At 39.0% G+C, this 18,622-nt stretch overlaps 1 long non-coding RNA gene across 2 annotated transcripts; it reads left to right on the top strand.

Annotated features, from left to right (window-relative positions):
• The first annotated feature begins 672 nt into the window (after positions 1 to 672).
• On the top strand, positions 673 to 6,273 carry LOC139434535 (uncharacterized). 2 transcript variants are annotated; one of them, XR_011643879.1, is made up of 4 exons: positions 673 to 740; positions 3,879 to 3,937; positions 4,706 to 4,759; positions 5,634 to 6,273. It is a non-coding gene; the product is annotated as an uncharacterized lncRNA (long non-coding RNA). The 2 variants fall into 2 exon arrangements; XR_011643878.1 differs by lacking the exon at positions 5,634 to 6,273 and having other exon boundaries at positions 4,706 to 5,595.
• The last annotated feature ends 12,349 nt before the right edge of the window (positions 6,274 to 18,622 follow it).

Here is an 18,622-nt window from a genome sequence, read left to right on the forward strand (position 1 = left end):
TAAAGCTGCAACAACACATCTGTCTCACAAACTTATTACGACCTATAGTCACGTTTTAAACGGCTAAACTTTAAAACGTGACTATAGGTCGTAATAAGCTGTTGAACAATTAACCTATTTGGTCTTTTTTTGGAGGCCAGGCTGGTGTGTTCAATGTCATGTCCAGCAGGTGGAGCTCTAACATAATAAACGGATGGTCTGATGTTCTCTTTTCACATTTGCTCCTAATGATTTTGAATATAGAAAAACACGATACTTGTAGTTGGTTTAAATATATTGCATAATGATGCCTAAATTACCAGCCACACTGTACATTCCACTACAGTAGGTTTTAATCACAGCCTTAGTTTGTATATATAATTATCATTCATGTGACTGACTTATCAGAGAATGTGTGAATCACTAGTTTGTTTATTTAGAATCACCGTTGTAAAAAATGAGATGGAAAAAGTTAGATTCCATATTTAATTGATGCGCAACATTTTATTGTAATATACATTTTGTAATTTGTATCTTATATTTTAAATATTCAACTTAAAGACCAATAAACATAGGCCTACATATCGACATGTGTTAAACAGCTTTAAGGATGTTGTAGTTAACCACTAATGGCAAAGAAGACACTAAATCAAACTGCGACATACCACACAATTACACTTCCGCTATTTGTAACAGACGTCGAGCAGACCCGTGTTTTTACTTTCACTTTCGCAGCAGAGCCGAAGCAAGACTTCATGCAGGTCAGTCACCTTAGACAACATTACATCAAAAAGTAAGTAAAATAGGTAAAATTACTACACCAGGATTGTAAATGTAGTCGATAGAACAATATAATGTTAATAATAATGTAGTTGTACTGTATACAATATGTAGACTACTGGAACAGCGTGTTAGTGTGCAACTGAAGTTATGACCAGTCATCTTTACGGGAGAGTACATTTATCTATGTGGGAACAATGTAGATTTAGGCCCACTGTAATAATGTGATAAAGTTCTGCAGCAGCGTGTACTCAGTGTGTTAACTTATGAACGTTATGACCAGTTAGCTCTACGGGCTTTCTGAAGCAGAAACAGCCGACACCCATCAGAAAACATGTTCTGTGTCTGAACCGAGAGGGGCTCGTGTTTTCACTCGTTGTCTAATCTCTGAAAGTGCAGAGGCGCCATTTCAGATATCAGGAAATGAGCAGGCGGACATGTTCTTTCACAGAGTAGAGCTTCAGTACTTTGAACAAGGAAAATACATGTTATATCTGTGCAGGCTTGGAATTTCATCATTTTAGGGGCAAGGCCATTTGGCCTTCCCGTTCACATTTTTTTTAAGGGCACAAAGGCCACATGACAGGGCACAAAGGCCACATGACAGGGCACAAAGGCTGTTTGGTTAAATTACGCTGGTCAATCAACATGACTGAAAAGTGTAGCACTAACGTCAACACCAGTCGTTTTACAAACGGCTGAATAGCAATAGTGTTTCTTAAACGTATACGTTAAGTTCAGCCATAAACCACATGAGTCAGTCAGAGGTAGACAGTAAGGGTAACATTGTATTGTCACTGGCCCCACCATTGTAACCACTGGCCCGGAGCATTCGTCCACCAAAAAAAAATCGACTAATAATGAAGACAATTAACACATTTGTTGCAATAATGTATGCACTAACTACATTACTACTTGTACTACAACATTTTAATCATCAGTTCTTCCTCATTTTCCTCAATTGTTCATATTTGGTTTATTAAAATAATGATATTGTGTTCATTGTTAACTGTTGTCACTGCTATTATTATGAGTATTATTATTTGTATAATGCACTTTCTGCCTTCCTGTCATTAGGAGTTAGACATGTAATGGCTATATGTAATTGATTTGATTAGAACCTTCATTAAACTGCTGGGACATTTCGCCAATACCTTTATATTGTCTACTCTTCACTTACTTGTCAGCATACGTCGGCATTGATGTACAGAGCCGACAGAAGACCTTGTTTATATGGGCATCATATTGAGAGGTGCAGCCAGTGACGCGTCCTAAAACCAGGAAGTAAGCTGCTGGTTCCCTCGACAAAAAGCAATGGGATTTCTCCACAGGGTTTTGGAAAATAGCTGGAAATAAGGTCTGTGGAAAACAAACCTGTTTGATAAATGCACGTTTTGTTCAGCCGGATAATCTCCACATGTCTACCCTACTTTTATAATGTTCGAATCATAAATCTAATCGATAGATTATAAAAGGGTTTTAGGACGCGGCACTGCAGCCAACTCCCTGTCACTCCTTTAACTCCTCCGGTGACTTTCTTTTATTTGAAGATTGTTTTTTGCACGGCGCTTGGCCGGTTACCGCTCGTATTAAAAACATTTTGGCGAATGGTTAGGTGGCGCGATAGTCTGTAGTGAAGAAGGAGCGCCCTCCCGCTCACGGGAGCCTGCTCGCGCTGTGCTCCGCAGCTCCTCAAACAGCTGTTTGCTTCCCCCCCAACAACGACAACCGACTCACGAAACGCTATGTTGTAGCGTTGATAAACGAAACAATTTAACTAAATTGCTAGTCAAAATACCAATACCACAGGAATTTTTGTTTTACTTTTGACAGGGGCACAAAGGCCACTTTGGCCGTGAATTGCATTTTTTTTAACAGGGCATCACGGCCAAAGTGCGGGGCAACGACGGCCATGGCCGTCGTGGCCGTCGTGAAATTCCCACCCTGTATCTGTGTCAAGAGCTTTAGCTTACGCCTTACACTTTACATTTTCTTCCAAATCCATTATTTAGATAGGAATGTGCTAATATGAAAGGGCACTTTAGTACAAGAAAACAATAGCATTGCTTTGTAAAAATAAATAAAAGCATAATAATGGCCTGGTGCCTCACCACATTTGCAGTAAGGAATGTATAAAACACAAACCACCCCCACATTTTAATATAGGGGGAAAACTGACATATTGTAGCAGCTCAATTAGTTGACATCTTGAAGTTAAATCTGACATCGCACTTTGATGCAGTTGGTAATTTTGGGAACACATGACCCAAGGAAAAACACACACTTCTGAAACATGCAAATAAATACAGCAAAAAGCAGGAACAAAGGAAGTGCAAGAAAGTTGCATAGGTGAAAGTCCAGTATAAATGCTGCTTTAAAAGCCCTCTATCTTTTCAGTGTAGTCTAGCTATTAAACAAAAAACAGGGCTGTTCATAATTATGACTATATACTATGTGGTGTTTCAATATATATATTTTAAAGCCCAAAAAAAAATCAAAGGTCAACAATTATTATATTCACCACAAACTCTCACCAGATCAGCTGGGTCCTCATTGAGGTTCACATCACGTGTGGGGACTCGCCTACCTTATGGGGACATAATGGAGGTCCGCAAGAGGGGAATCGTTCATTTTAGGGTGAAGACTTGGTTAGGGTTAGGGTAAGTCTTCAGGAAATGCATGTAAGTCAATGTAATGTCCCCTGAAGGTGTGTGTGTGTGTGTGTGTGTGTGTGTGTGTGTGTGTGTGTGTGTGTGTGTGTGTGTGTGTGTGTGTGTGTGTGTGTGTGTGTGTGTGTGTGTGTGTGTGTGTGTGTGTGTGTGTGTGTGTGTGTGTGTGTGTGTGTGTGTGTGTGTGTGTGTGTGTGTGTGTGTGTGTGTGTGTGTGTGTGTGTGTGTGTGTGTGTGTGTGTGTGTGTGTGTGTGTGTGTGTGTGTGTGTGTGTGTGTGTGTGTGTGTGTGTGTGTGTGTGTGTGTGTGTGGTCATGTTGGGGCTGCAGTATTTAGTATCAGGCCAAAGAGCAGAGCTACAGTCAGTTCTGAAATGAGCCAGTTTTCTTTGTTTTCACATTTTGGAGTGAGTAAGTCAGATTATTTAAAGTGTAATTCTTCCTCCTTTAGCTTCTCGTCCTCAGGAAAGCTGTTTTCAGAAGAGCACAGTATGGCGACTGCAAAATCAGGTGAGTCCAGTCAGATATGTCTACTCTGGATTCAAGACTGTCTCTGCCCATGAATATATATTAGAGGTGTCACTCCAAAAATAAATGCTGTAATTAAATACAAATAAACATTATGTAATAAAGGAATGCATCACAGCTACTTCACTGTCTGGTTCAAGGGTAAATGGACTGTACTTAATGTATATAGTGCTTTATCAGGCATGTAGGACCCTTCAAAGCGCTTTATCTACAAGTCTTCACCCATTCACACCTAATTCATCCAGAGCAGTGCCACTTTATCTGGGAAACTAACACATGCCACCAGGAGCTACTCAGGGTTAAGTATCTTGCCCCGATCCGTTGACATCTTGACTGCACAGGTTGGGATCTAACCACAACCTTCTTGTTCAGTATTTTGTAGGTAAAATCAGTTTTTATTAACTAAACTCCTTAGCAGCTTCAAAGAGAGGCTGAAAACAGCTGTTCTAAGAAGGCAGTTTGAGAAGAATAAAGCATGTTTTGAACATTACAGCATGTTAAAATATTCTAGTAGTCTCAAGAATATCTACATAAACCTGAAAAGGTGTAAATATGTGACCTAAAGAAATGCATCGTGGCTGCTTGGCTGTCCTAGGTTCACTTTCTGGATTTCTTCTCTTTTGTTGTTGATGTTGTGTTCTGGAAGGTCTGGGTGTCTGTTTCCTATCTTGTTCAAGATTGTAGACCACTGTACTGTCTATTTAAATTACATGTAATAAATAATCAAATTCTGTCTCTTTCCAATAACAGAACTTCCATATCCTCTAAAGCGCTGGAGCAGCCTTAACTGGCTGCCACCTAACAGTGAGTAAAACTGAGCTGTGTTACTCTGCTTTAACCTCTTAAGCCCCAAGCCTGTTTTTCAGGTTTCAGGCTCGAAAATGACATGCCCAAAACAAAGGACTATAACTTAACTTCTAAAAGGGTTATATGAATAATTTCTTTTATCAAAGCAAGGTCACATCTGTGAGTTGGATGTAGAAGTGTCAGAATCAATAAAGTTGTTTCAGTGTCAGAGTAAATCCAGATGGAACATAGTCAAAAAGTGTAAATTCTTGTCTCCGCCTAAAGAAACCCCATTACTTATAGTGAAGACCAACCTTGAATGATGGGTTAGTAGCCTAAAAGCTTTAGGAATCCAAAGTATAACATATAATAAGTATCCTGTATCAATATTGAGGCAAAACAAGTGAGAATTGATCTTTTTAGAGAGGTTTAGCAAAAAAAGGTCCAAGCGGACTAAGCTTTGGGCACATTTGGGTACATTTGGTTCACTGCCATTTAACCTTGTTCAGGTACCAGACTGTAAAAATCATTGTATAACATTTAATTATCACTATAGGTATTCATTCCATAAAAAAAAAAAATTATTGTAAAAAAATAAAATAAATTAAGTCTCTGTGCGGTGTGTGTGTGTGTGTGGGAGAAGTGTGTGGGAAGTTCCCTCTTTGCATGAGATGCATGTTACTTGCACAATACAAATTAGGAAACTTAGGTAACAGTTGACTCCAACTGGAGCAGATTTATTTAAAAAAATCGAGCAACACACAATTCCAGAAGCATTTTTTGGGTAAAAAAAACAACTTTATAGAAACCCTGAATGTTACAGTATTACTCCAGTAAGTCATAACAGTTCTTTTTGGAAGTGAAGCACAGAGGGACCTGACACTTCCTGCAGCACACAGGCGTCTTCACCCTTCTGTTGCCAGCATCAGAGCACCTCCTGCAGTACCTCCTGACCTGGGTGGCATCTTCCCCATAATACTCGGGCATCCAGAAGCCATATCCTCATCGCCTTCCTCACTGTGAAAACAATTGTGGAAAAAACAAATAGATTAATTCTCTGGCTTGTACTTTCAAAAATGTAACTCAAATCAGAAATAATTTCTCTACAACAACAGCAGAACATCAATTTTGAGTGTGTGAAATAACATTATATCACTCAAAATGTGTAAATTATGTGAGACGGGGTTCATATAATCTTTTCAATATTTAATAATATTCCGTCTGTCATATATTTATATATGTATATTGTTAAATGAAATGTAATACCGTGTTAAATTCAACATGTATATGTCTTGTTTATTTCAACAACAAGAACAAGAAACGTCATCCATCTTCTCTGTTTGTTGTTGAGTGTGTGAAAGAACATTATATCACAAGATGGATGCCGTCGTGTTATTGTCACGTGTGTGAAATTACTATAGATGAATACACTCTTACACCAAATAAATAACAAATAGATAAAAACAGATGAATACTCTTACACCAAATAAATAAGTAATTGATACAAACAGAGAGATTACATACCTTTCCGGTGACGGAGGTTCATAATCAGAGTCATTACTGTCCCCTTTATGCGTGACGAGATCACTATCTTCCGACGGAGAGTCCTGAAATACGATGTCCAATGCCTCCTCGACGGACAACAAAGTCTTCTTTCTGGCTGCCATTGTTACAATGAAGCAGTGTGAGAACATTTTTTTAGAGAGTACTTGTGTGAGTTTGGCAATTTACTTATCCGAATACATTTTTCACTTGTCCAGAATGGACAAAAATTGGGGCCACTGGAATCTTCTTCTTCACCAGCATATTTTACATTTTCCCACGGTTTTTATGACACCGCTAACGTAAGTGAGCGGTAAGATTTTACTGCATCACACAAAGGGTTGGGTATCGTTTGGATTTTAACGATTCCGGTTCTGCTTTTCGATTCCGGTTATTTTCGGTTCTCGGTTCCAGTTCTTTGAGAGGGGAAAAATAAGTCCCATGACAAACTGGGAGAAAAATATATTTATGAAAACATTAAGTCAAATCTGTATTCCTATTTACAAATCACTTCATACTGTTGAATTTCTTACGGTTATTGAATACAATTATATAAAAATAATCTCTGCATTGTTTAGTTAGTTCTAAGTGGTGCAGTTTGAGAATGTACAATTGGCCCAGTCTCCTCTGATGTTACACTGCAACCTGCCTGTGAGACAGAGTCCAACCACACATGTCCAACAACACATAGGACATAACCTAATAATAATAATAATAATACATTATATGTATAGCCTATAGGCCTAGCGCTTTTCTACAACGCAAAGACACTTGCACGCATTTATTTACTTTTACAAACAGTGAGCAGCTGCCCAGCTGCTCACTGTTTGTAAAAGTAAATAAATAGAATTTTCATTTCAATAATGTACTTTCTATACCCTGCTTCATAAACAATACTGACATCCGTGTGCTCCTCCGAGTCTGGGGGTCCGGGGATGTGAGGACAGCGCGAGGACACAGACAGGGAGGCTGCTTCACTTCATAAAGGAAATGGTGGTCAATATTAACAACACAGGAGGTAAAACGCTTAATAACCTTCATTACGTGTTAGAGAAAGAAAATAAGAAAGTTTGACAAAGATGCGGCTGTCAAACAGGCAGCGGATCCGCTGTGTGTAGAAAGAGAGATAGAGAGACGCTGAGCTGCACCGTGCAGCGATCAGCTGATACAGAGCATATGAGAGAGCTGCAGTCCGCGGGGCTCGGCCTCCTGTCCTCACAACTCTTATTAATCCCGGTACCGGGCAATTGTTATTTGTTCCTACTCGGAACCGAGTTTTGCTTCCCAACCCTGCCACTTCCCGCTCCGCTCCGCCCGCCCCGTTAACTGTACAGAAAGCGGCGAGATGCATTTCCTTAGGAATCGACAAGCAGAACCGAAACTACATTTCTAAACGAACAATGGCGGACACGTACAATTTGTGAATGAGTTCTGCCTTTTGTAAACTGAATTTATCAATAATTTGTCAAGAAATCAGGGCGAAAAACGTCACTTGTCCGCCGGACAAGTCAATTGAAAGATCTACTTGTCCGATATTGTAAATAACACGTCCCGGACGGTGGGACGTGTACTTTTTCGCACACTGTGAAGACAAAGAAAACAAATCCTGCTGTTTCGCTGATCGATCTGCCGTTCTCTGCTCTCCTGTCGCTGGGGGACGGGACGGGACATGCTATGCTATGCTATAATATGCAGCGTAAAAAGAGTGCATGGGGTGTAGTGCTGCGTACCTGGACTCACATTCAGGTTCAGGTCCGGACTCAAATCCAGAGGTTCAGGTTCAGGTCCGGACTTATAAGTCCGGACCTGAACCTGGCTTGTGTCAAGTTGTGTGAGTAACTAAAGTGATTGTTGTATTGTGAGCTAATTATCAATTGAAAATTAACTCATAATCAACTCAAATTCAAACTCGTCAGGTTTATTGTGCTCCCTTCCAACTTGTACAAGTACAAATGTAAAAAAAACACTTTTTGCCACTTAGTCTACAAATGACAGCAACTACAGTGAACTACTACAAAGGTCAAACATGTATTTCATTTACCAAACTAAAGTAACCAAACAGTCCCTGAGCTGACTCAGCCTAAATCCCTAAAACTTTGCTGAAAGGTAGAGTGTAGAGTAGACTATACACGCATTACACACCTACTGTACAGTATACACTGTAGTGTACTGTACTGTATGTACACCATGTCTTTTCTACAACTCTACATGTGACATTATACAGTATACTACATACATAGTGATGTACATACATACTGTTAGAAATTAAAATCAATGTTGATATGGCGTAATTTGAATTAAATACACTATTTAATTTAAATCAGTTTTATTCTGAAAAAAACGGAAGTTCACAATACTAACTTAATACTTTTATTCTGAAAAGTATTCACTTCCGGTTAGCATGTGGCGAAATGCTACGTTTTCAAACCGTGAATCGAAGGTGAAATGACATGTGATGTTGTACACTGAGCACACTGGGATTAGCACTCATTTATTGACGCTGAATAACGTTCATCAGGGAATGTTTAAATAACCACAGACACCAGAATGATGTAATTTAGCAACAGAAAAAGGCAGGAATTGCATTGGACCCGTCCCCCGACGATGCCGACCAATAGGAGAAGACCTCAGATGACAAAAGGAAGAGCAAGCCAAGAATTGATCTCTTCTACCTGCTGACCTGGGCTGACGGGAGATGAGGAGAGCGCCTCCTTTTGCAATTTCATTTGTACACCACCGCATCTTTTGTGTAATTAAATGCTGTTAACTTTTATAAGCTTCCCTTGACTCTTTTCAGTCTCTCCTGCCTTCAGGGAGGTTTTAGATGGTTTAGAACAAGAAGGAGAATATATACGTGCTAGTCCTAGTTTTTGCGAGTCCAAGTACCGGTTCCCGACGTTCCGGTTTTAACCGGACTTGAACCGAAACTTTTTACCAGTTCAGTACCGGTTCGGCGTACCGGTACGCAGCACTAGGTGTGTCTAAACCAGCTATACTGCCTTTACTTATACTTACGCAAGATCCTATCTCTGGAACCCATTGGTCGATTAACACCTTTTTTGAATCGTTAGAGCAAATCGAATCGAGTGGCAGTTTCAAAATACGTAAATACGTTACGCTTGCGGAGGGGGAGCTATGCGTAAACTGCATCTCCCGCTGCTGAAGCCACGGACTGTTAATCGTTGGACCTACTCTTCTGCCGTGAATTAAAGGATTGATTATCAGTAATCATTTTAAAGTGACAAGAGACATTAGCCGCGTTCACACTGCGGTACTTTTCCCACAAAGGTTCATGCGAACTTAGTTCAGGATCGCGTTCACACCAAAAAGAGCCGGTACTAAAAGTAGTTCATGCGAACCTTTTTCCCCCCTCGAAAGTCCCTGCTAGAAAGCAGGGACTTTCGAGCGGCTCTTTTTTGCAAAAAGAGCTATATTCCTGATTGGCTGGGCGAATTGCAAACCACACCCCGTAAAACTCCCAAAAAGTGTTCTGAAGCCGCCATTTTATTATCCTCGCATTAGCATTATTAGCATTAGCATTAGCCCAGCGCAGAAACGCAGAGAGACTAACTTATGGCAACACAAAATAAAACATGGGAGCGGTGGAGATGAGGAGGTGTTGGCGTTCTGGCGATTTACTCGGAAGGCTTCAGTAGAAGCTGCTGGGACTCCCAGCAGCTTCTACTGAAGCCTTCCCCAACTCCGGGGACTTCCGGCCGAGGACTTTGGGCGGCCTGAAGTGGGTTGCGGCCTGCCAGTAAACCCAAAGCAGAAGAAGAAGAAGTTTTTTTTTTAACATTTTAAAGTAAAATGCTTCAATCTGGTGCACTTTGAGCACACAATTACTAGAGACCTGATCTAGGGGGTACAACTCTAAAACACCCATATGAAAAAGATCGGTTTACATTTTAATAATCAAATAAGTATGTGAACATAACCAATAACCCATAGCCAATAACAAATACATGTCACTTATTTTATTTGTGTTGTTCATTCATATCTTATTTGACCTAGTTAACATGTATTTATGCATATTTTTGTATCTCTCCAACTTTAAACGATTTTTTTGGTTTACTGTCCTATAGTATACATTGGAATGATTTCAAACCTGTTTTTATTTATCCTAATAATTATAAAGAAGTGCCTTGGAAATATGTGTTTACATAATTTGTGGTCAAAACGTTTGAGACCCACTGAGATAACTTAGATTGAAATGAACTATCTAAACACTGAGTCCTTTACCTCACTGAGCCTCTCAGTCTGACAGGAGAGCTCTCCTCCACCCTGGTTGTAGAAACATCTACTTCTTATATCCGTTAGCGCAGCTAGCACCAGATTCTAATAACAACAGCGCCGGTACCGGTGCGCCCTCTCTCTCTCTCTCCCTCGCTCGCTCTCTCGCTCCCACGCTCGCACTTTGGCTGTGAGCTGCAGGCGCCTGATAAGCCAACATCCCCCACTTTCATCACTTACAGCGCCCATCGTACAGGGCAAATGGAAAGTGTAACCGGGGTGAAAAGGGTGTTACATTTACTTAATTATGAATGTTGTTACATCAAGGCCGAACATTAGGATGTGCGCCAATGTTCAAAAATGTTTTTTCCCTCCCAGAGCTACCCAGAGAAAATCTGCCACTTCCTTACAGAGCCCCTCCTCCAACACACACGAACGCGCACATGACCAATGAGGGCACGAGATCAGTTTGTGCCCCGATGGCAGGCTGACAGGCAGGTAGGCCATCTTTTTACAGTTGTACTTTTTACAGTATTACGGCTTCCACAGATGACATTTTTTAATGGATTTTTTGTCAAAGCACTTCAGATATTCATTGCTATCGGGATGTTAAGAGCATTCCATGGAATATAACAACAAGTGTATCTCGAGCCGGTTTCTGAAACGTACCTACCCCACCTTTAATTCATGGTTTTTACTAACCGGTATCAGTATGTTGTTACTTCGGCATCATTTAGAAACGTGTATTACAATTAAATCACGGTCAAATATATTCATTTTGTTGTAGTTGGTATCTCCCATAGTATTTACATGGAGATAACTTGTTTGAATGATGCGACTAAACACAGCTGACAGCCGCAGTGAAACTCGAGCAATTCGATTATATTTGCATCGCGTCCAGTGTGAACGCAGCATTAGTGTGTTCATGTGTCTGAAGTTCATTGACTTGTATTAATTAAATGAATCGCTAATTACAAACTGTCTAATTCTTAATAACCCACATATCAAAATATCAGCTTTTAGCTTTTCACGGCCACTATACTTAACCGCACTAAAGTGGTTTGTGCCATCTTTTGTTTTCTTTAGAAATATATCTTACAATATTCAGAGCACGTGCTGCCACTAGAGGGCGCCCTGTCTGTGAGCAGCGTATTCTTAATGTGTTGGGATTCCTGTTCAATGATCTGCAGCCTGATGCTGTTTGTCACTGCAGTGAGAGTTAGCATATGCTTCCTGTTCCTGTCATAACTATCAGCCATTTTTGTTTTACAATGTGTTTTGCCTCATTGTTGCTTTAATAAAAATATAATTCAAATGTCATGGTTTAAATGTTATTTCCTTGCAAATATCTATATATTTAGACTTATTTTTATATTGGATAATATTTAGTTACGATGTAAAGCTTTGGATCAAAGCACATACACTTCCTCAGCTGATGGAGGTTTCCCAGTAATGCATCAATAACTTTAATAATATAATTCTGAAATGGGCCATTGTGCTTTCTGGAGTACTTTAAGTAACTTTTGTTCATAAGTAGGATTTTCATTCAAGGGATTTTACCTGACTGAGTATTTTACCCTGAGCTATTACTACTCTTACGTAAAATGTAGTACTTCTTCCACTTCTAGATATAGCAGTGACTAATAAAACATGAACCTAAGAGTGGTGACGATTAGTAGAATATATTATGTATGCTACATAATATAATTGGCATGTACTGATGTTCTATTCTGATACTGATTAGAATAGAACTTGGTTTATTGCAAAGTTCTTTACATAGAGGAATCTACTTTGGTGTATTGGTGCAGAACAATGAACATTAGAAGGGGGAGTAACATAAATGCCAAGTACTACAAAAGTCAAGAAACAAAGATATATAAAAAATACAATTATGTTATAAATAGGAAACAAATATTCTCTTTTAAAATATAAAGACCTGAACAGTTTTCAAGGTAGAAGTTTTGAGCAAAATAAATATAAATAAATATTGTCAATTGAAGGGGATGTGTAACAGATTATCAGCTGTACAATTTACCACATGGTGTTCTTAGCTTCCATACCTCCTGTGTTTTACGAGCGACTTATCAAGTCTTGGCGAACGGCATAAAACATGATTAAACGTGATAGTATATAAAACCATGCTCGTATACAACCTATAGAAATGCAACACGGCGTCAGTTTAGACGTAATTCTTTCCTCCTGCTCACCGCATCATTCATGAGAAAACATTTCATAACATTAACACAACATATTCGAGGTGGTTTTCAATAACATATCCGTGTTTATTTCTCCAAGTTATGTTTTTGTGTGCACCGAGGAGTCTCTGCATATACTGTGTGATACATTTCTCATCTCTCCCGTGTTTGTGCGTACGCATGGGTCAGAGTGTGCGTGAAGGACCGCACATTTTCCCATCAAGTTTGTTTTTCATAAATCACAAAGATCGCTTAGAAATTGGCGTACGCCATCTTTTGAGCGTACGCCACGTTTATAAAGGAGGCCCCTGGTCTCTGCTTTGCTGTTTTAGTCTGCGTTATTCTGATTAGTGTCCACAGTTTGCCCATTGAGCCGTGTTGAGCGATGTGGGGCAAGCCCCGATCTGCCCCTCTCTCTCTCGTTGTCAAAATGAACGTGTGCTGTGAAAACTACCCTGCACGAGTTCGCCTGCACCCCAACAGACCTCAGTCTCCTCAGCAGGTACAGTCTGCTCTGTCCTTTCCTGTTAAGAGCAGGTTGTCTGACCAGTCCAGTTTGTTGTTCAGATAAACACCCAGGTACGATTTTACAATCTCAATGTCGGCTCCCTGGATGTTCACTGGTGTGGGGGGAGAATGTTGGCACTGTATGAAGTCCATAACCATCTCCTTGGTTTTGCCAAAGGTAGATTCTCAAAGAATTGTGTTCAGCGATGAGAAAAAAATCTCAAGGTATCATCGGTCATCGTGATCAGTTCTGATTGTACAACCCCTACATTTTTCATTTCAAACCTTTATTTATACAGATAAATCCCATTGAGATCATTGATCTCTTTTCCAAGGGAGACCTGTTGAAGTAGTTCCACATGAAACATAAAAGCATAAACAGAACAACAAAAGGACATCATACAGCATCATTTACAAAATTATCCACATAAACAGGTACCAATAGCTTCTGATTGACTAGCATCCAACCGAGCTTTAAAAACATTTAGTGGCACCAGATTGCTCAGTTTCCATTTAATTTGCAGACTATTCCAAGACAGAGGAGCTGCGCATCTAAAAGCTGTCTTCCCTAAGACAGTCCTAGCAGTTGGCACATTTAATAAAACCACAGCATGCGATCTCAGGCAGTAGCCACTTACAATTCTCCGTGAGATCAGGGAGCAGATATAAGATGGAAGTTTCCCTAGCATGGCTTTGTATATAAAAATGTGCCAGTGACTGAGCCTCCGTACAGTTAGTGAAAGCAAACCAGCCCTTGCATACAGGGTACAGTGATGGGTTAATGCTTTACAGTTTGTCACAAATCTCAGTGCGCTGTGATACGCAGCATCTAACTTGACCAGGCAATGGGCAGGTGCATTCATATAGACCAGATCCCCATAGTCCAGCACAGGTCAAAAGGTCACAGTGACTAGCCTTTTCCTGGCCTCAAGTGAGAAACAGGACTTGTTTCTGAAAAAGAACCCTAGCCTAACCCTCAGTTTTTTTAGCAGGTTATTGACATGACGTTTAAAAGAGAGACATAAATGTATGAATGAACTGCTTATTTGTTTGAGTTTGTATGCAAGCATTTTAGAGACATCACAGACATTCGATGAAAGACAAGGGAATTATAATTGCGCACAACCAAGCAAGGTTTTTGTATTTCTGTGTGTGGGGTGAAGCTTTGGAACAGTTTGTAAAACTGTTTTAAAAAAAGGTATAAGGACATGATTTTCACAAAATACAGGGATGAAGTTGTTTAATCAGGTGTTTACGGTTTATTTATTCAAAAGCTGATACAAACATACAGAAACTGAAGGGACAGGCGAGGTAACAAAATAAAATAACTAACAAACCACATCCAGGGGACAAAAGGAACGGGAGCAGACGGATGGACGGATGGGAACAGGCACAGAACATGGACAAGACCAGGTAGGAAAAGACGACAACCGAACATGGAGCAAAGGGGAAGACGAGACTAAATACACAGAAGGGTAATCACAGGACACAGCTGGGGAGGCAGAAACACGAGGGCAACAGGTGAACACAATCAGACAATCAGACACAGGAGGGCAACTAACGACAGGAAGGCAGACACAGGAAGTAGGACCAGACAAGACACAAGGAGGAAAACATTTCAAAATAAAAGGTGGAAAATGAAAACATAAATCCAAAACCATGACAGATATAGTCTTTGTCTTGTCTTGTAAAATATGACGTAAAAGAATAATATATATATGCATATATTGTAGTAATAATGATATAATCTATTTATAATTGTAAATGTATATTGTATGTACATTTAGATGTACATTTTGTTAAAAGAAAAAAATATAAGGGTGGGATTAAATAAGTGTAAACTTCTTCCCTTTTCGGATGTGTAATTAGGATGATCGTTTATCACTTTGATACTGCTTAACTTTGTACAGTATCATAATTCTAATGTTTCATTTCATTATTATTATAATTGATTTGTATTATTTAGGGCTGTCAAACGATTAAAAATGTTAATCAGATTAATCACAGTTTAAACATTTATTAATCTGTCCAAAATATGCCATTTCTTTATGTATATTGTTGTGGGAATGGAAAGATAAATGAAAGAAGGCGGATATATCCATTTAACATATAGTAGGCCTATGGGAGTGGCTATATACAGGACGGTCTTGTATATAAGGTCTCTGAAATGGCTTTTTATGTCTACAGAAATATGGATATAATTGGTGTACAATTAACGTTTACAGCAAGATAAATTACAAAAATGTACAGCATACTACATACAATTCAAAAGACGGTTTCTCCGATTTCTAAAATAAAAATGCCGGCGTAGCCGATAAATGATTTGTGTTGCTTTCAATGCAAAATCACTACACGTCAACGAAATGTCAGCGTATTCTTTAAAAAAAAACTTCAGTTTTAATAAAACCGAGTAGTCTTTAAAGTATGCAGTGATATCCTTTACAAGTAAAACATTGTGCATTGGAAAATATAAAGTAGAAAATGATTAAAACAACATAAAAAGATAAGCCAAAAAAAGACTGAAATCAGCATAAAAAGCTAAGCAATTGGCATGGAAAGAGATTTAATTGGCACAATTTTACATTGAGGGGAAACTCATTGAAAATAATGTTGTCGTGAGAATATTTATCTGTGGATCCTATCCCTACATTACCACCCGTGAAACTTGCTTAAGCATGCTATAATAGCCCGGTCTGTATATAGTCATTTGACGTTAGCTGCAGGACGGTCCTGTATATAGCCATTTCAGATATCTTATCCACAGGACCGTCCTGTATATAGCCATTTGGCGTTGTGTACAGGACCTTCCTGTATATAGCCTCGGCCGTAGGCCTATATACTATATGTATGTTTATTATAACATTGTTCTGTGTGTCAAAATGGAAGACAGCCCACACACCTATCAATCATCAAACCGCGGGGTCTTATTTCATTACGTGTTGATTTCTATCAACACGTAATGTTGTTTCGATGTATACAGAGATGTCCTACAGCAAAAGTATTCTCCGTCGGGACTTCCTGCAACAACACCACGTCGTTATCTTGATTCTGATTGGCCAGAAGACATTATCAAAGATGTTCTATTGAGAAGACGATCACAACGTGACAAATGTTCTCAAAACCGTTTCTAGTCTTCGGTATTTCCAGACAAGTGGCTACTGAAATCAATCTTACTAACTGCTGTCTGTGCAATTTACTCCGCGCGAGTTGGCGGACTTTATTTTGCCTACTTTAACATAATTTTTCATGATGGGGCTAAGCCATTTCTTGGTATGGGTGTAGCCTACCCCAGCCATACCCTGGCGCTGCCACTGGTGGGACGTATGGGGCGGGCCATTCTGTGCATGCGTTAAATGCGTTAAATATTTTAACGCAATTAATTCAAATAATTAATTACCGCCGTTAACGCGATAATTTTGACAGCATTAGTATTATTGTTTTACACGTTCTAAATAAATTAAATCAAATCATGTTGATTTCATTATATCATGAGATCTGCATTCATGATTACATGCTATTTTGATCATTGTTAAACAATTGAAGACATTTATTTAAGCAAAACGGTCATTCCCATTCACTTTGCACATATGTTTTGTATTAGGTAGAATCTCTTTACATTGTAGATAGTTGGTCGGACACATTTGAAGACGTCACCTTGGATTGAAGCAAACATTTTGATCTTTTCAAAACTAATTTCTAACATTTTATGGTCAAACATTTTTCATTGAAAACAATCTGCAGAGTTTGAAGTTTGCGTGTTAAAACCTCTTAAGCCAAACATACTTGGACCTCTGTCATCACGCGCACTTCTGTGTCCTTCAAAGAGCACACTCAGGTAAGGAAAAACAGCTCTGTTGAAGAGGAAGATGAAAAGAAATAGACCCAATATTTAACTAATGATGAACATGTAGAAATATCATATCGATTTTTGCAAAGGAGAAACTCGAACAAACCGGTTCTACAATGTTACACTATAACATCTGTACCTTTATATCTTTTTTTTTAAAACTAATCCGACCAGTTTTTTTTTTACTTTCACTTTAACTGTCATTTGTGTCGAAGCAAGATTTCAAGCGGGTAAGTCAACTAAGGAAAATTAATATCAGGTGCAATTAATACATCTGTATTGGTGATGGGTCAATAGCGTTTATAATACAACATCGCTGGCCTTCCAGTCAGAGCGGAGCATGACACCTGACTATTCCCTATGTTTTTGTTTTTTATATTTGTTGTAAATTATTTTTCTTTTATTGTGATTGTAGTAATGTGTTTTTATTACATGTACAGCACTTTGGCTCGACCAAAAATGGCTTTTAAATGTGCTATATAAATAAAACTTGATTTGATAGACCAATGCGGGTTTACTGTGTGATACATGTACCGAAGCAGGGTGTAATATGTGTGAGGTAAGTTATGACTCGCCACCCTTACAGGCTTTATGTTTTTGAATCAGAAATACCTTCTGTGTTTCAGTATGAAACTTGTGTCGCTTGTCCCGGCTACAACAGAGAAAAAGGCATGTTTAATCTCTAGACCTTCAGCCAAATTAATGAGCACTCAAAAGTAATACAATTTACAATATATGTCATTAATATGTGTAATATGTAATAAAATGTATTGTAAATGTTCTCAATTTAATTTCTGTTGTATATATCTATACACATCAGATAAGGCTTTTTTTTAAATATGCTGCAAACTCCCATGGCCCTCCAAAGAAACGTGGGATAAGGTAATCATAAGTGCAATGACATATTTAAAGGAAAACAATGGTGAAAGTAAAATACAGGAATAAGCTAACTTTGTACATCTTTAAAGAAAAAAGAAAAAACATTAGAACACTTAAATACTGTATAGTAGAATAATATGTAGACAGTCATCTGATATTTATAAAGCCAAATGTCAGGGTCATGTCGGGGTTGCAGTTATTAGTATCGGGCCAAAGTGCAGAGCTATAGTCAGTACTGAACTCAACCGAGTTTCGTGTGCAAGAACATTTTAGTGTGCATAAGTCAGAAAATGTGTCATTGTATTCTTCTTCCTTTAGCTTCTCGTCCTCAGGTGCAGAATCAGGTGAGTCCAGTCAGATATGTCTACTCTGGACAAAGTACTATTTTCTCTCTCTGTCCTTCAATTGAAATATAATGAAAACTCAGTCCTCAGACCCTGAATGAGATATAGTCACTATCACTGTTCAATTAACCTAACATCATATTTTGTCAATGATATTTTATTGTATAGTGTTGGGGAAATATTTTCCAAGGCCCATAACTTTGACCCAGTGTATCAGTTTGTCCTGACCTCACTGAGCACAGGCACCTGTAACCTTGGCTGCTGCTCTCAGTGCTCCGTCTCCCTGTTGGATCAGCTTATGGAGGTGTTATGGTTCTATCTTGTTCTGCACAAT

This window comes from Pseudochaenichthys georgianus, chromosome 9 (assembly GCF_902827115.2).
Source record: "Pseudochaenichthys georgianus chromosome 9, fPseGeo1.2, whole genome shotgun sequence".
NCBI classification, from domain to species: Eukaryota; Metazoa; Chordata; class Actinopteri; order Perciformes; family Channichthyidae; genus Pseudochaenichthys; species Pseudochaenichthys georgianus.